This window comes from Polyodon spathula, chromosome 6 (genome assembly GCF_017654505.1).
Source record: "Polyodon spathula isolate WHYD16114869_AA chromosome 6, ASM1765450v1, whole genome shotgun sequence".
Classification (NCBI taxonomy): Eukaryota; Metazoa; Chordata; class Actinopteri; order Acipenseriformes; family Polyodontidae; genus Polyodon; species Polyodon spathula.
In genome coordinates, this window is record NC_054539.1 from 20,721,187 (window position 1) to 20,741,281 (window position 20,095).

A 20,095-nucleotide genomic window follows, 5' to 3' on the forward strand; every position below is an offset into this window, starting at 1 on the left:
TATACTTAAAAGATCAGGTACCATAGTTATTTAAAACTACAAGCAATTTTGGTGAGCAGACTTGGAGGTCAGGAAGGCACGCTGCCATTTGGCTTTCCACATTTCTTTTAAAATCTGACTGATCAAAGTCTTTGTGTGTGCAAAGTAAACAACCTTCCAATACGTATGACCTAATTAGGGCCGAATGAACCTATGTGCAAATTACAGTATAGCGTAGAGCCCCCAGCAGAACTGGGGCCCCGTGAGGTTGCATGCAGGTGGACGAGCCCACACACACAGGAAAGAGGCGCACACAAGCTTGCCTTCAGTTAATTTTGTTCTTTTATGTCCTGTCTGAAATGTGCACAGTAAACCTCTTTAAATTTTAGAAACTTTCCTTTTTCATTTGGGAGTTGGAATTTTTGGAAAAAAGGCAAGTACTGTAAAGGTAAATGTGTACAATGGAGGAGGCTGAAGGAAATTAAAATATGGATGTCTGCAGCCAACAAGGACGGTTTAAGTCCATAGTGCTTGCTTCTCTCGCTACAAAAAAAAAAAAAAAAAAAAAGAAGCAAAGGACAGAAAGGTTATTCCCTTTTTTGTTAAACTACATTGTTTTGTTCTAGAGACTGCAAATCTACTCCTGGTCCATAGAAGGAATCTACAAATAGGTTTGGAAAAAACAACAACAACAACAACAACAAAACCAACATTGTTTTTGTTTTGCTATACAGTGGCTCTCAAAAGTATTCACACCCCTTTTCACATTTTATTGTTTTACAACATGGAATCAAATGGATTTAATTAGGAGTTTTTGCCACTGATCAACACAAAAACAGTCCATAATGTCAAAGTGGAAAATAAAATCTACAAATTGTTCTAAATTAATTACAAATATAAAACAGAAAATAATTGATTACATAAGTATTCACACCCTTTGCTATGACACACCTAAATAAGCTCTGGTGCAAACAATTATCTTTAGAAGTCACATAATTAGTTGAATGTAGTCTACCTGTGTGCAATTAAGGTGATTCACATGATTTCAGGTTAAATACACCTGTCTCTGGGAGGCCCACAGTTGGTTAGTACATTTCCTAACAAAAAAATACATCATGAAGACGAAGGAACATTCAAAGCAAATCGGGAATAAGGTTCTTCAAAAGCACCAATCAGGGGTATGATATGAACATTTCCAAGGCATTGAATATCCCCCAGAGCACAGTAAAGTCCATTATTTAGAAATGGAGAGAATATGGCACAACTGTGAATCTGTCTAGAACAGGTCGTCCTCAAAAACTGAGTATCTGGGTGAGAAAGGCACTAGTCAGGGAGGCCACCAAGAGGCCTATGGCAACTCTAAAGGAGTTACAGTCTTCCACGGCTGAGCTGTGCATACGGCAACAATAGCATGGGTGCATCACAAAATTGGCCTTTATGGGAGAGTGGCAAAAAGAAAGCCATTGTTGAAAAAATCTCACATCAAATCTCGGCTAGAGTTTGCCAGAAGGGCAAAGGTGCCTCTACCAAATATTGACTCAATATTGAGTCCACTTATGCAATCAATTATTTTCTGTTTTGTATATGTAATTAATTTAGAACAATTTGAAGAATTTATATTTCACTGATGGACACACTGATGAAGTTTCACACATTTGTATATGGCAGCTCCACAATCAGGAAAATATATATGTTTTACTCCATAATGAATTATAAAGTGCAATGCCAATCACATTGAATATAAAAGCTTTTTTTTTTTTTTAAATGCAATTCTGAAGTTGTTGATAATCTTTTAGTTCTTCACTGTTTTTGTTTACCTTTATTGAAGATATGCAACTATTTCAACCACAGTGATGGACATAAACTGCTGTATTTTGGTATCTTTGGTCTTTGGTCTTTGGTCTACAGCACATCATTAGAAGTGACCAGGTACTGGGATACAGAAGCAGCTTTTCATCCTAGTGTTGTCTTTGAAATAGGTTAAACATTGAGGTATAAGAAGTGTTGAGGTAGAGGGGCAATAGTGGTAAGAATAAGAGACATGTCCTTTAATTACAGTAGCTGTGATTTTAGTTTGATTTTAGAACTTTTTTTGCTTTTGTTCTTGGTTTGATTTTGTCGATTGAATACCTGAATCCCATAGTCCTTCTTCTGCTTCTGTTAGTGGACAGATGAGGACAGTATAAGCGACAGAGGTCTCTTTGTCTAACTTCCTCTGGTATGCCAGACATAGTTATATTTATTTATTTATATTAAATATTTCACCAGACCAAAAAACAAATGCAATGAAGTCACCTACAAGGATATGAATTTATCAAGAAGGATATTACTGTACTCAATGCTGCATTAATACGGCTTTTGAGTAGTAGATTTTATAAAACATGTAAAGCAGCTGATACCCCATTCTGGCACTGAAAAATAACTTTAATTTCCTACTGCTAAGTTTCAGTAAAATACCTTTTTGCTAATTCATGCAGTGATTGTGCACATTACTAGAAAATACTTAACCGATTGTGCACTTCGTAGTGCAAAACAGTGCGAATACTAATTATTTAAAAAAGCAATTGTGCATTAAACAAATACTTTACAATGCATGATAGGTGTCTTGCAAATTGCTTGGACATACTCATTGTAATAAGTAATATCTTCATCTAAAATGAGCATAACAAAATATTTAACAGCCTTTTGTATATTCACATTCTGATTTTAGATTCGGCATTTGCTACTCATTATACAGTACATGATTTCCATTATGTGAGAGTAGATGTTAAAACTGCATGCTGATTTGAACTTGGCTCTCGCCAAGATAAGCACCAACGAAGACATAGTGAACCAGACTAATGTGATCCATCTGCATCTCCATCCATTTTCGTTTCTTTCCATCTGATAATGTTGATACCCTTCTGCCTGGTGTTGATGGCTGAAGTGTAATGCTGGCTACAGTGATCAGCTTATTTTGCCTCCCCAGAGCATCAGCACGCACAAGGACTGTAATGCTGGCTTCAGGGACCAACCATAGTGCATTCTCCCCCAGCGCATCAGCATGACAACCGTCTGGATTGAGCTAAGTAGGGTAGCTCTCTGAGGTCTTCAAGTGGGCACCTTCCATCCTTGGTGTTTCGTCAACTAGCCCACAACACCTCAAGAGAGCTCGACAGTGATTCTGGTTTCCCAGCAGCTTACTTACCCGTACATCAGTGTTGCTTTCTTTCTATTGTGCTTGAGATCCCCATCCAGAATCATTCCGTCTCAACCATAGATAGTTGCTGCTCATTTCTGCTGCTTCAGATAACTTCTTCACTGTGCGACGCAACTCTTGGCCACTGAACCCAACATCTCTGAGAAACCGAGTAGTAGAGTTTGCCACAAATCCTTGACCACCCACCTCCACTGGGTAAACCCGGACTCTCCATCCTCGCTGTTCTGCTTCATTACCTAGTTGAGCATACCGAAGTTTCTTCCTGTCATGTACCTACAAATCAATGTGTGATAGTACAATTTTGCACAATGATGGGAAACCTATACATATTCAGTAAAAAATACCATTTGCTGACTCTAATAGAAGTGATGGTAAACCAGGCTTACCCAGTTTTTGTAATGGTGTTGATTATATTTGTACAAACTAATTCATACTGTACACTTGTTTATTGTCTTTTTTTGTTGTTACTATAACTCATGAAAACAAAATGTTTGAAAGCTAAGAGAAATGTGTACTGGAATAATAAAAAGTATCTCATTGGAAAGTAAGTCATATAAGGGAGTTCAGCTTTAAAATACAATATAATATTTATCAATATAACACTCGTGACCCATAGATTTTAATTTTCAATCCTAGTGCAAAGAAAAGTTCATATTATTTAATGTTCAATATTTGATATACCAGTAGCAGGAGCTCTTTATCACAATTTAAACACATCTTGTATCTTCTATTTTACTGGTTAAATACAACACAATGTACAGTAAACTAAATATAGTCAATGACATCATTACTACAACTTCCAGATTAGCTAATTGTCTACAGGAACTGTATGGCCCACCCTGTAATGCTGTCCAGACCTTGTTCCATAGGAATTTTCTTAGCTCTTCTTAAACACAAGTAACAGCATGGGCAATGAATCATATACAGGTCATAGATGCAATAGAACCTAAAGACCTAGGTGCTCACAAGTTGCCCTCCTCTCCTTGTGCATACAAACAATCTTGGAGTACATAATGTAGAAGCACATGCATGTGGGAATGACCTGGCCACAGAAACAAGCAACTCAAGGGAGGCTTCAGGCTAACTTTACATAACTGCTTTATGGCCTGTAATGTTTCCCTGTTCTATACCACTAGCCAAAAAAGTTCAGACATAAGAACCAAATGGGAACCAATGGATGGGATATGCTGGCAGGCTATACACATTGCTCAGTTATCTATTATATATATATATATATATATATATATATATATATATATATATATATATATATATATATATATATATATATATATATATATATATATATATATATATATATATGTGTGTGTGTGTGTGTGTGTGTGTGTGTGTGTGTGTGTGTGTGTGTGTGTGTGTGCATATACTGACTACCAGGTAACACATTTGTGCAAGGTTGAAAATAATACGTATAAGATACTACTCGGGGAAAGGAGCACTACTTCCCTTGACCAAATAGTTTATCTAATTTTTACCCATTATGTAGTTTTCATACCAAGCCTTTTAGTCTTGTTCCCCTTTTTAACAATGGTATTCTTACTGCAACAAATCCTTTAAGTCCTGATTTCAAGAGTGACCGTCATACTGTTGATTTGATTGACACCTGTCCCTTCTGCCAGTTCTGTTGCAAATTCAATGTTTGTCTTCTTTCTATTCCTTAAGGATATTGTCTTCAAGTATAGCTCATCCTTCTTAGACAGCTTTTTGGGGTTTTCCAGTCCTGGGTTTGTCAATTACAGATGATGTTTCTCTGTACTTCTTGATTATGCTTTGGATACCACACCTTGAAAATCAAGTGATGCAAGCTATTTCACTCAGTGTTTTTCCTTCTTTATGCAAGTCAAGGTTGTTATAATAGTAGATAATGCTAGTGGAGGCTTTGAGTAAATTGTTGCTCATAAGGCATCAGAGTAGAAAAATGCAACATGTCTAAGACTTTTGCACAACATTATATATTTAACAAATTAATGCACTCGTCACACAAGATTTCCAACTATCACCAGTATTTTTTTCTTTTTAAATGTAGTCGTCGCCAATGTTTTTTTTTTTTTTTTTTTTTTTACCCCTGTTTATTCCCCAACTTGGAATGCCCAATTGTTATTTGTATCCCAGTTCACTGCTGCAGCCCCCTGGAGACTCAGGAAACAGAGGCTGGAAGACACGTCCTCCGAAACGTGCTCCTGCCAATCCGAATTTTTTGCACTGCAGATCCACAGCGAGGCCACCAGACATATAGTGCACCGACAACACAGATCTGAGGCTCCACTGCAGAACTGCAGGTGCCCTATCGGCCACAGGGGTCACTGATACACAGTGAACAATGGATTCCCCTGCTGACCTTGACCAATTGTGCGCCGCTCCCTAGGAATCCCCGGTCACGGTCAGCAGTGAAATAGCCTGGAGTCGAACCTGCGATCTCTAGGCCAGTGTTGCCAACTTAGAAATTGTGTCACTAGATCCAGCGACTTTTGGGTTTCCCTAGCGACAAAAACATTTTCAAAGTGACTAGCGACAAATCTAGCGACTTTCACTGCCGACAACAGGGATTTTCAGAGAAAGAAGTCGCCTAATTGTATCGTCACAACATAAGTCACATGCAGCTCAATACACCATGCTTATCTCATCCTGAAGTAGTACAGTGGCACAGATCTGCACATTTCTGGACAGAATTGCAGAGATGCACGTTCTTCGAGGGCTGATGCGTGAAGTCACTCAACTCCACCGGCATAAATCTGCAGATCCTGCACAGCCCAGTGCAGCTTTGCAAAGTTGCTGCGGAGCTGGTTGTGGCTGTGAACTGTAGAGATCACAAGTGATCATGAGGCTGTTGAAAAAGTATAAACAAAAATTGCTCCATACTAATAATGTCAGACAAGCAATGTGAATAGCACTGAATTCAGGTTAAGACACACTGATACAAAAATTAAAGTAGCTTTTAGAAAGAAAATTGTATAGTGTAGTAAAGCACATCAGTGTTTAGATCCACATCGGTTTTGATCATTAAAGTAGACCCAGGGATTTTTGGGAGGCATTTCTGTTGATGTTGAATCTGTACTGTTTCCAGATTCCCTAGAGAAACATTTGGAAAATACTATTGGGATACCATTATAATACCATTACGAACCCCCAAAGATTAGCAAACCACCGAATCATCAACAATGTCAACACTTTGGCACATTTATGGCACAGCATGGGAACTGGGAGAAAAATGTGCGTTTATATTTAGAAGTCTCATCCTGAAATAGATATTGTACAGTAGGTGCTGACCTTTTTTTTTTTTTTTTTTTTTTAGAATAATATAATGAAGCAATGATTAAAAACATAATATATAGGAAAAGAAACTAAATAGCACTTTTATTAAATAACAAAAACAAACAAAAGATCTAAAACGAAGAAACAAGCAAATCCAAGATACAAAACAAAAACTCACATGCATGCAGTGCTTTCACGGTGCAGGGAAAACAACCTACTGCTCCCAGTCTGTTCCCCAAACTAAACAACCAACCAACCATCTAGTGGCCACCCCCAAATTGGCAATCAGTTAATCAATTTGGAAATGGACACAGTCCACACTTATTTCTGTCAGGATGGGATTTTAACCAAATGTATTTATAATACAAACAAACACAATCAAACTGTATTTACTAAACTACATGTGCAGGGCTTCAGCCTTTCCACAGAGACAGAAATGTTGAAATATTTTTTTTTTTTTTCAGTAATATGTCAGTAGGCTGACTACTGTACATATTTCAGCATTTAACAACAAAAATACTCCTCCATATGAAATCAATCTTGAAGAATAAACAGTGGCAATAAGTACTTTTTTTCAGTGTCAATTTCTGTACAAGTGTTACTAACTGGTACTGTTGTTATATAAATATAACTTAATGATAAGGTAAACAGAAACGTAATAGGTGGCAATTTTCCAATTCAAAACAGTAATTACAATTTTCAACACAAACCCTTGATGCAGTTGGCCTACCACTGTCCATTCAATTCTGAGTGCCACAGTTGAAATACACTCCTCCAAACTTAGTGTAGTTGTAAATGTGTATAACAGTACATCTGCTGAAATAAAACAAAGACCAATAAAAGAGAAAACACACAGCTGTTTGGCTACTAATAACCATGCCGTGGTATATGAAAGGTTTCGTTTTATTGTAGTATAGTATCCAACTGTTGAGTGTAGCCCGTGCCGACAGCGCTGTTGGCTGCAGTCCAGGTAGGGTAGCTGATACAGACTTTTTCACTTCAGAAGCGTTTTGGTTGAAGCCAGAGGCTGAGTTTGTTTTGGGGAGTGGCGTCGATGGACTGAAAGGATCTGCACTTGTGCATTAGATTTTAAATAACTCCGCTCTGGCAATTGAAATATTCGCACTGCAAACGTACTTCTTTGAAGACAATCAATTGGCCAGGACGGTGGATTTCTTTACAACCTCTGGTAAGTTGTTGCGCAGATTAATTCCTGATGCTTTGCAATTATTTTTTGGCAATAAATTGATAGCAGCCTACCGTTCTCTGTGATAGCCCCCGCCCCTCCCCTGTGTTTTATGGGAGCTTTTAATTTAAAAGTAAGTTCTGAAAATAATGTTTGGTCCTACTGAAGAACAGTGACAGAACGCCCATCTCAGCTGGCATAGTTATTAAAAATTGTTAGTGTTTACAGATTATTACCACTGCTCGCATTGGATGTGTCAGGGTTTTTAGAACAGGTCTTCAGACATGAAACAAACAGTCGTCAGTAAGCTGAGATGCGTCGTGCCTGTGTCGGTTTAATAATAACGTAACGCTAACTAAATATAGGTTGATGGTAAAAATGGTATAACTAATGAATAGGAATTTTCGTTTTTTAAATGAGTGATATGAAAGTAGCAATGTACAGTGTACATATTTAAAGGGATTATGTGGGCGGCACAAGGCACCCAGCAAGCCAAGCCACTCAACAAATGCATTTTATTTGGTAGCAACTATAGATTTAAACAATGTATAATCTTTTTTTAATCTATTGTCTGTTTTATTTAAACTATAAAATAGAATGCTATTTTACACTGACCCTATCAACAAATGAAAAAGAAGAAACAATAATACACATTTTAAAACACACTCCTATGTACGAAAATTTTACCCAAAAATGATTAACCAATACAAGTAAAGAACATGTATGTCCTAGGAATCTATTAAAATGATCCTTGTATTGAACATAAAGTAATGTAGAAGTAACTAATTTGGGACAATTTATAATATCTGATCAACAATCAGATCATCCAGTTATACAGACTTGCTTTTTATAATCTGGGATCCATGAGATGACATTTTCAAACTGGTTACAAACTTCCAATTGCAGCAGTACAATAGATTGTGTCTGTAGTCTTTACACACTACACGTTGTGACACAAGTTCATGCTCCAGTGTGTAAAGTACTAGTGTGTCTGGACCAGTACAGAATGCCTTCATTAGTGTTTAAGTAATATAATGGGAACATTAACACTCCTTTTTATTTAGATTTAATGACTTTTATGTTTATAAGTGTTTGGTGGCTAACTCTAATCAAGTTGAGAGTGTAACTCCTCCTGCACTCAAGGGTCTGATACAGCAAAGAGTGTCAAGAGAAACGCACTCTCAACTTGATTAGCGTAGTCCACGAACACTTATACATCAGAAACCACAGAATTTCCATCCTTTAAGTTTGTCGTTAGATGACCACATAACATTTGAATAATGTATAGCTTAGAACAGTAAAATAACAACGCAGCATTAAAAAGGTACAAAATATGTAGATTGAAATGTTTCAATAGCCTTGCTTACAGGTTTCTAATTGCAATAAAGCCCCTGTTAAAGGCCATGTTATTTGATCTTGTCTGTCTGATAACCTTTCTGTAGGGTCACGCCATGACAATGAATACCCTTTAATTTGGGCTTTGTTGCACAGAACATCAACATTGCTTCTTGCTGCTACTTTTTTTTTCATGACCTGTGATGTGTCAGTGAACAATGCCACTATCGAGGAATTATTTAAAGCATATAGTAGAAATGGCAGTAAAGATCATTATATTGTTTTGATTTACTGTAAAGTTATGAGAATTTATGTCTCAGGTGCTTCATTACTAGTGAATTAACTCCAGGTGGAAAGTTCGCTTTTTTCCTACATTTTTGTCTTGTCTGTAAAATAATAATAAAAGTTGACAGCTTTTAGGTGGTGCCTGCTACTGGACTTTTAAATTGAGCTAGATTTATGAGCATTTTAACTCCTAACACACATTTGTTCTTGTTTTCAATAGTGTTTTTACTTCATCTGTTGAGAGCCTTGTTCAAAAGTGAACAGTTCAAATTCAAGAAAGCATAACGTCATCAGTAGAGCAAATTATGTGTTCCTCGTTTAAATCATTGTTGCAACTTTACTGTGTAATGTAATTTGTTAGTGCTGTGGATGTAGTTCCGACTGTAGCATTATCATCAGAAGCTTTCTTTACTGATTTATGGCATTTTTGTTCTGCCACCCAAGTATTCTGCCTGAACCCAGTCTCTTGTGGAGCCAACTGAGTTGGAAATAGCCAGTATTATAACAATGAGTATTATATACAAAATAAAATCCCCATTCAACATTATAAAGAAACAAATCTGTTCTGGCTGTGTTTATATAAAAAATGTAATCCCTATCCACAAGACAAACAAACTCAAACCAGAAACCCTGTGTGCACAAGTATTGATAGCAAAATGTAGGTAAGTTGCTTTTGGATGTTGTTGTATACCTCATAACATTTATTGGATAAAGTTTAAACTACAATTAAATTGATTCTTGATTTAGCTCAGCAATATTCATCAAACAGTTATTGTTCTAGCACTGTGCGCATTGGATTGTTTTTTTTTTTCTTTCTTATGCTTGACACAAAGTACCACAAACACTCCAAGAAGAGCTCAAACTTATTAGGATGTAATAACAAGTGGCAAGTTAACATGACACAATCTGTAGGAACTTTAATCACATATACCAGGTAAATGGAAAATGTACAGCTTTAAGTCTGACCCCAAAGAAGGCACAAGTCAAAATGGTTATCTATTTGACTTATACTTACCATATAATATTAGTTACACGTTATGTGTAGAGTATGTCTTATTGTAGAAGAGATGTCATCTTGTGCAGTTTGAGCGAGAGACAAAAAGCTACAGGCTGATTTTAGAAAGATGAGCAAAAAAAAAGAAAAACAAAAAAAAAAGTCTAACATCTCAGCTACAGAATGTTTCCCACAAAGGGAGGGCTGGTGTCTATGCTATCGGCTTTGAAGTTTATAAATTAGCAATTTCAGGCTGGCCAATTTGTTGTTAGTCATCATCTTTGTGCGTACATGCCTTCTAAGGTCCATTAAAGACTGGTCTCTTCTGCCAAATTGCTTCTGATCAGATAAGTACACGATGTAAGAATCCTAAAGACTGGGATCGTTACTCATATAATCCCAGCGTTTACTCCCACGCTTTCCCCCCCCCCCCCCCCCCCCCCCCCACCCACCCCCCCCCCCCCCCCCCCCCCCCCCCCCCCCCCCCCCCCCCCCCACCACCTTGGTGGTTTCGTGCATTAATTAACTATTAGTTAACAGTTTCAGATGTAGCAGCATGGTACTCATCAGATACATGCTGGCAGACATCCTTCTTTACTATTTTTATTTAATACTGTAAATAAGTAAATCGCAGACAGTTAACCGTAACATTGTCCAGTGTTTAGAATTGTTCATCGTAAGGAAATTAAACATAAGTGAAGTTAAAAAGACAAAGTTGGTCGGCATCTGTTTGTACAATGAAGGAAATCGTTTCTGAATTATCAGCCAGGGAGGTTACCGGAAAACCCTTCCTTCCCTCGTATTTGACTGTAATCCAGTCTGTAATTCTCGCTAGGATTTACATACTGAAATCATTACTCAGGCTTGCAATGTAAAAACAGAACAAGCTCAAATGACTGTATGAAAAAGCTGAATGGAAACACCCTGTAAATAAAACAATAACCTTGGATCTGAGGAATGTACTGTGCCCTGAGCACACTGTGTTTGACATCGGAGAACAACTGGATGTTAAAACAGCATACGGAAACAATACAAAATAGTAGACAAGGCTTTTTTCAGTGTTTCCTTCAAAATAAGCTCTCTACATCAATCATAATTGTGTTATTCACTGAGAATATTGACTGATTCATTGTTTGGTGTAAACTGATAATTTGAGCTGTGGATAGAATGAATTGTAATTTGTTGTTCTGTATTCTCGTTCCACTATGTGTGTTTCTATGTGGGTGGGTGCAGCATAGTTCTTCTGTGTGGGGCTAGTTTATCTTGGCGTGTCTCTAAAGTCATAAAATGAAATAGTTTTTAAGGGGCTGCCAAGATTCACAGGGTCATTCTTCATTGAAATCCTCCACCCCAAATGGCTTTCATTGTCCCTAATCTTAACCACTGGGAAAAAAACAAAATAGGAGCCAAAATGCAGTTCATTCTCCATTTAATAAAATCAGTCTAACATGAAATGGATGGTGAGTTACCTTACAAGTAGAATCTCTACCATATTCATGGGCTATCTTCAATGACAAGACAGCATACAGTTTCAATAAACGGCACAGCCTGCCATTAAGTGACAGATTCTGCAGTAGTTAGGCTCAGATCGGTAACAGAACATCACTAGAACTGTTTTTAAAAATCTCTCGGTGCATTCATCAATTTTATTTTAAACTTGTTTGCGACCAGTGTTTTTGTGACCTCAAACATAGATAAAAAATTGAAATTTTGTCAGCTATAAATACAGTATAAACCAATTTGAAATAAAGAGTGTTTTTGGTGATAGTTCTAACTCAAGCAAATATTTTTTATCGTTGTGTGTTCCTGTGATTGTGGTCCATTCTTTTAATATTTCTATTGTCAGCACCTCTATAAAAACTACATATCCCAACACCACTGCTGTTATGGGTAAATGTGTGCAGCACTGGGTGCTTTGATCAGTGTACAGTACCAGTTGTTTGCAAAACAATTAAGAACCAAAACTGATTCCACAAACAAAAAGAAAAATAATTATGCTTTATGTTTAATTATACACAGGCAGAGAGGAGCAAAATAAGAGGTGAGTGAAGATGGACTGTCATTACATTTTGTCAAAATGCAGTAGCAGTTTCTTATTTTTTCAGTTTCCTATCCCCACTATACCGTCAGGATCACCAAGCTTTTATTTTATATAAAGTATTGAAAGATATTTTCTAAGTATGTTTTAAAGAAATAAATGAATAATAACAGGTTACAAGCACATTTTAGTATTTATTCATAGTAGCTTTATTTAGAAGTATTTATTTTTTCTACTTATGTTGATGTTATCTTTCAGGTAATAACATTGCTATTTCTTTTAAGTATTTAAACAAGCATGTTTTAAAAAAAAAAAAAAACTTCTTGAGTGGTCTGTGAGAGAAATGTGCGCCTGAATATTTTTTTTAACTTTGAACCCTGACTAGGGGCATACAAAAAATGCTTACACTTACAATACAAAGTAAAGGGTATTAAAAAAACAGAACAAAACAAAACAAAAAAAAAACACTGGGCCCTGTATCTGCTTTATAAAAAAAAAGGAGTTCTTTCTAGGTCATTCTTATAAATAATGGTGATTGAAGCACCCTTTTTAAAGGGATTTCAAAAGCATTCTCATTTAAAAGAAATTTCTTTGCTTTTTCTGGTTATGCTAATGACTTGGCCAGGTGGCTACTATATGGTTTTTCAGAGATGGTTGTGATAATTCACTGTTGAGCTAATTAAAAAAAAAAAAAAAAAAAAAAAAAAAGTGACCCTTTCAGCTAGTGTTAAGATCATTTTTCTCTTCAGTATTGAAGCGTTCTCATTTTAAAAAAGCCATTGTCTGATTTGAATCAAGGTTGCCCATTGCCTTCCAAAGATCAGACCGTGCATGTTCTTAGTACTTGCCCTTGCAGTCTGTCTAATAAAAGAAGCCTTTCCTTAGAATTGCTTTGAATGCACAGCTTCTTAAATAGCAACCCCTATTTTTAGGATACTTGTGGGGTGATTTAAAAGTTTAAGAATTTGACTTGAGCTGCTAGGGTCTTACATCTGCATAGTCCTCCATATAAAGACCTTCTGTGACCTCTTGCCCCCTTGTGTTTAGGGTGATGTTTGGCTGTAGTGTTTAGTCAAACTCTGTCTGGGGGCAGTAAATCAGTAAAGTCCTGTAGTGTAGAGCAGGGGTTCTCAACTGGGGGTCTGCAGCCCCTAGGGGGCCTTGAGAAGATTTCAAGGGGCCCTCCAAAAATAAACCAGAGAATGTATTATTTCCCCTGCATGCTTATGACACTCTGAAACCTATTGGCTTCAGGATGTCATATGCATGCATAGAAATCAGAAGCAAAAAGGTTGAGAGCCCCTGCTGAGTGGACCCCAGGACCAATACCAGACTGGTTTCCTGAACCTGATCTCCTGGGAGAGGGCCTCTTACAATATTTATCTGGGGAGACCAGGCTGTGATTATGGGTTCACTAACTTGAGGAAAAAAAAAAAAAAAAAAAAAAAAGATTTGTGTCTTATTCAAAACATTACATGTGTCACAGCTGTCCTCATTTATTTAATGTCTCATACCATATAAACCTAGGGTAAAAATACCAGGTCTGTTTGTCACATTATTTTTTGCTATTCACAAGCAGGTTTCAACGGGATTGTGCCTCTATAACTAAACTATGAATTTTACTTACTTCTAACTCGCTTCACTGTCTGCTATATTCATTTTTTTTTTTTTAAATAATATATTTGATAGTATTGATTTTATTTATTGCTTTTCATGACCCATGCATGAAAAGCAGTTTATACAATTATGTAAAAGTCTTTTGAAATAATGCTCAAAGACCTCCCCTGTTTGTTGGCAGAATTACGCTATCTCCTTATGTTATGACTCTCTGGGTGCAATGCAGAGGACAAAGTTCTTGGAAGGAGCAAGTGCCAGTAAAGACAGTTGTGGAAGTGAAATCCAGGATTGATAACAATTTGGTTTCCTGAACCTGGTCAGTTACGAGTGTAAAAACTCAACAGAGCTTCTATTTATCCTGGCAAGGGAAAACTTATTTTACGCAAAGCTTCGTGGTCTTAATAATGGTAATGGGCCTTCACAGCCTTCCTGACCAGCTGAGTGGCCGCCATGGCTTGCTATACAGGAAATCAATTACAGCTGAATGGGCACGGCTTCCAGCCCAAGTATAAACATATCCTCTTGTTTCGAAACCTTGCTTTTATCTTCTGTCTGTTTTTACTATTACTTGGAAAAAGTGTAGCTTGCTAGAACTTTTCTTTGTGAGTCATTAAAAGCTGCACTGTTCACTGAAAAATAACAGTAGTCGTATATATCAGCCCTGAAATCCCAGACTTGGGTAGATGTACTAAGATGGGCCAGTCACAGTGCAAACATACCGCAAGTTGCATTTTCATTGCGAAAATTCTCAAAGTATACATTTTGTCATATGTACAAAGAGAAAATGTGTTAATGAAAAGAGCTGCAATCTACAAATTAAAATATTTGTTGCGTCTTCTTAGAGAGATCTCTAGCATTGCAAGAGTCCCTCGACATATAAATAGCGGGAGTTGAGTTGAGGTGTGGTTTGCTGCAGCAGAGGGTGCCCGAAGGATAACATCTATACATGCAATGGTGCAAGAGAATTAAAATAACATTGTTTTTGTAAATGTAAACCTCATCTATACAATGCATTCTGTTCCATCTTCATTTTACCTATTTTAATAGTGTGTGTGTGTGTGTGTGGTAGGCTTTTCATACTTATACAGACCAGACTTGACAACCAGACCTTGTCTGAGGAGGTGTCAGGTTTAAAATCAATACAATAAAATCACAGAAATACATTTTATAGTGCGTAATGCATTTTAAATGTTCTCATTGCGCTGAAATAACAGTAATGTGTTCTGGGTATGCTACACATTACATTACATAAAAATATAAATCTGTACAATAGATCTGTACAGTACAGTAGTAAAATGAAATGAATACTTAGAGCACTTTCTTTTTACTGCAGGCTACTGGCAACACAAAATAAATCAAGTTGCTGCATTGTACACACCCTAGACTTCCGACTTGTTTGCAACTGGTTTGTGACTACTGTGACAGGTGCGGTACTTTAGTACATCTACCCCTCAGACTCTCTAAGGTCTTTCATTAGATTTATACCTGTTGCCTTTTGTATGTCAGGGAAGAAAGTGAGAGAGAGAACACACATACACGCACACGCCAGCTCACAGGTTCAATATGCAAAAAAAAAAACTATATGCAAAATTGTATTACTAATTTCCATTGGAAATGGCTATGGAAAGTCAGTGATAGAAGATGGTCTTCCGGGGAAGGCAAAGCAGCACATCAGTAAGCCACAATTCAATAAGGCCTAAAAGTAGCAGTTTCACACTACAACAGATGAACACGATAACTGCCTTGATTTTGCATCAGTCATAATTTTTGTCATACATTCCAAACCTCCTATAGACGTTTCGGATTACATTTGGCGATAATCTGATCAACCTTATTGTTTATTATACATGCAATAGACATAAACGACTACTTCCAAAGTTAAAAAGCCAGGAGAAAATAGATAAGGATCATTTGATTTTTCTTGCTAACCTATAAAATCAAACAACATGCATTCATAATATATTACTGCTGACAACCTTTAATTCTTGAGACTACCCAATCTGACCGCAATGTTATAATAGCTGTTGAGTGTGAACAATAATTGACTAAAACAATTGTTATGATCAAATTAGAAACAGCATACAAATGTTGTTAATGGTTTTAAAGTAAAAGTAAAACATTCGCTGGTGTTCTAAATGTATTATCTGCATTGCTTCAAATTTTATTTAATTTATCATGGTAGGTGATTTATTACTTTTTGTTTTTGCTGGATTAATATTTATGTTTCTGAGAATTACCCTGGCAGCTAGTAATATTTCGAGACCAAATAGTTGTTGTTATTATTATTATTATTATTATTATTATTATTATTATTATTATTATTATAGACCCCCTGTGGTGTTCGATGGGCAAAGTCCTGTTAAATTACCATTTTGTCCTCTGATACTGTGGCAGTGCGCCCCGTCCCGTGGGTATTTTGTATTTTATGTTGTATGTGGGATGTTTATATGTCTGTGTGTCGTGGTGCACAAAGTATGGGTTATGTCACACATGTGATTTAAAAATTTAAGTGTATTTGTGTTTAGGCACAGGGATTGCACGTCACATGCTGATTAAAATGGTTATTTGTATGAGGGCACAGGGAATGCACAATTAGCTCACATGCAGACTGTGCCAAGATTCAATTGAATGATTGATTAGCAATCGAGTCTCGGCACAGCGTGAGAAAGAGTGAGTGTTTCACGCACACAGGGTTGGTGTGTTCAGGGAGAGAACGGGGGAAAGAGTGAGGAGAACGGAAACAAAAACAAATAGAGCAATTGCTACTTCTACTGGAACTACCAGCACGATACTTGTTCTGGGGTTTGTTGTTAGTGTTTTGTTTGTCTGTTTATTTTGGCCATTTTATTTGTTTATTAAAACGTGCAGCGGGGCATTTAATCGCAGCACTTTTGTCTGTTTTCTTCCTGGCCTGGCGTCCCCACACAAGCCAGCATATTCACAGACACACAGGTTTATCCAACACTTTTTTTATAGGGAATTTTCTCAGCCCTGGTGGGATAATAATACATAATGCAGTTAGCTATGTATTACAATACATATATTTGAATTAATAATATCAGGCGTCGACTTTTAAAAATCGCACTCTGGGTGTTGGTGGGAGGGTATGTCAGTGCTACTTCTGCATAACAAGCAAAATGACATTATTTAACTCCCTTAAACTAGATAAACCATATAACGCATAACATGTTATTAAATACTGTACACGCTAGTAGTCCATAATTTTCTGTCCCATTTTCACTCAGTGCCATGTTAACTTTTGTCCCCCTCTTAAAAATGTGTTGCCAATAAGCACAGCTGCCTTTACTTCCAGGTCTAAAACGTGCACACCCCTGCGTGATAAGTGAAAATAAATGATTAAAAACATTTCTTCATCATTTAATCATGCTGGCTGTGTGTATTTATGCTGGGTTACAATACAAAGTTTTAGAAAGAGAATAGCACAAAAAAAAGTCAACACAAGTAATTCTATAGCTTCTTTAAGTTAACATATTGCATCCATCAAGAGGATTTCTGTGCTTAATTAAAGGTAATGATCTTAGTGGCTTCAAAATATGATACAGTTACTGATTACACTATGTAACACAATTTTTGTTCCTGGGTAGTAAGTGTTATTTCCTAATTGATTATGCCTCAAAAGTATAGAAAATGGCTATTATTCCCCACAGACTTTGCTTTTGTGACCAGGACAGTGATATTTCAAAATATCACTATTTCCAATGGGAAAACGGGCAAATGTGTGTCTTTTCGTTCACATAAAGTCAGAAAAAAACAACATATGAATCCAAATTAACATGTATTTATACTAAAGTAATACAAAAATGACTACAAAAGATTTAGAAGTGAGTAGTTTTTTGAGATTTATGATTATACTGTAAATACAGTACATACATACTTGTTGCAGACCTTTTAAAATGGCTGCTTTCCAGTTTATTAACAGAAAGCATTACGTCTTAGCTGATAAATAGGATTAAATAGTATCTGTACTTTGGCGACTCCTGTCCCTCAATGAAACCCACAGATATTTAACATAGGTGAATAAAAGTGCCCAATGAAATTTGTCAGAACTACCATGTACACTGTAGCCTCTCTGCCATTATTTTACTAAGTCCACCTACCCTGATGGAAGGGATCCCAACCCAATCCTCTTTGGTGTCTCTAATAACAATCTATGTGCTCAGTCTAAAGTGACAGTAAAACAACCCAATAATAAAAAGTAAAAGTGGGGCTGCAGCAGGGCAGATATGAGGTTGGGGTTTCTGTGTGTATTGTAAATAAGAAGATAAAGTTACAAACGAGAAGAGGCCATTCGGCCCATCTTGCTTCTTTGGTTGTTAGTAGCTTATTGATCCCATTATCTCATCAAGCAGCCTCTTGAAAGATCCCAGAGTGTCAGCTTCAACAACATTACAGGAAGTTGATTTCAGACTTTCACAATTTTCTGTGTAAAAAAGTGCCTCCTATTTTCTGTTCTGAATGCCCCTTTCTCTAATCTCCATTTGTGAGCCCTGGTCCTTGTTTCTTTTTTCAGGTTGAAAAAGTCCCCTGGGTAGACATTGTCAATACCTTTTAGAATTTTGAATGCTTGAATCAGATCACCGCATAGTCTTCTTTGTTCAGGACTGAATAGACACAATTCTTTTAGCCTGTCTGCATATGACATGCCTTTTAAACCCGCAATAATTCTGGTCGCTCTTCTTTGCACTCTTTCTCTTTGTAGCGAGGTGATCAGAACTGAACAATATTCTATATGAGGTCTTACTAATGCATTGTAAAGTTTTAACATTACTTCCCTTGATTTAAATAAACTAAACTTAAATTTCAGTGTCTCCCATATGGTATTTATAATGGACATTTTTTGTTGCTTGCTTGCAGTACCTTACACTTTTCTATATTAAATGTCATTTGCCACGTGTCTGCCCAGTTCTGAATGCAAGTATAGGTCATTTTGAATGACCTTTACTGCTGCAGCAGTGTTTGCCACACCTCCTATTTTTGTGTTGTCTGCAAATTTAACAAGTTTAAATCCAAGTCAGAATCTAAGTCATTAATCTAATCAGAATCTAAGTCATTAATGTAGATTAGGAAGAGCAGATGACCAAATACTGATCCCTGTGGTAGTCCACTGGTTACCTTGCTCCATTTTGAGGTTTCTCCTCTAATCTGTAATTTCTGTTTTCTACATTGCATGCATTTCCTTGAATCCCTACGGTGTTTAGTTTGAGAATTAATCTTTTATGCAGGACTTTGTCAAAAGCTTTCTGGAAATCTAAATAAACCAAGTCATATGCTTTACAATTATCCATTGTCAAGCAGGTTAGTTAGACACGATTTCCCTTTCTTAAAACCATGCTGACTGTCTCCCAGGATACTGTTACCATATGGATATTTTTCCATTTTGGATCTTATTATAGTTTCCATAAGTTTACATATAATAGATGTCAGGTTTATTGGTCTCTAGTTACTGCATTCGGTTTTGTCTCTATTTTTGTGGAACAGTATTATGTTTGCAATTCTCTAGTTTGTTGGTACAACCCCTGTCTCAAGAGACTGTTTCATGATCTTAGTTAGCGGTTTGTAAATAACTTCTTTCATTTCTTTGAGTACTACTGGGAGAATCTCATCTGGCCCAGGGGATTTGTTTATTTAAAGAGCTCATAGTCCCTTTAACAGTTCTGTCTCTGTTATGCTAAAGTTATTTCAAACAGGATAGGAACAGGTCGACATGTGGGACATGTCTGTATCCTCCTTTGTAAAAACTTGTGAAAAGTAATCACTAAATCAAGGCATGCCACCTCTCTAGTTGGTGCCTTGACAAATTGCGTTAGTTGCAGTCACTTGTCATTTCTACCATTTCAATTTTGGCTGTTGTGCTCCCCACTGGGTTTCCCCATTTTATATGGGTGGAGTTGAAATCCCCCATTTAGTATGGCTTCTCCTTTGCTACACACATTTCTAATGTCATTGTATAACAGATTATTTTGCTCAGTATCTGAATTTAGCATGCCCCTGTTATTATGACCTTTGAATTTGAACCATTATTCTGTGTTTTTCTTCCAGATTTAACACCTTGGCTTCATGACTATTTGATGTATAGCGCTACCCCTCTGCATCTTCTGTCCTGCCTGTCCTTCCTATACATTGTATACCCACTAACATTATATTCGTCTCCTTTACTCTCAGATAACCAGG

General features: G+C 36.8%; 1 protein-coding gene across 2 annotated transcripts in view; it reads left to right on the forward strand.

Moving 5' to 3' along the window:
* The first annotated feature begins 7,444 nt into the window (after positions 1–7,444).
* Positions 7,445–20,095, forward strand: part of LOC121316997 (pleckstrin homology domain-containing family G member 1-like) — a 111,501-nt gene continuing 98,850 nt past the window's right edge. The window contains exon 1 of one of the 2 annotated variants that reach the window (XM_041252484.1): positions 7,445–7,637. The gene's annotated coding sequence lies outside the window, so the exon portion shown is untranslated. The remainder of the gene's footprint in view (positions 7,638–20,095) is intronic. The other variant, XM_041252489.1, reaches the window with a different exon arrangement.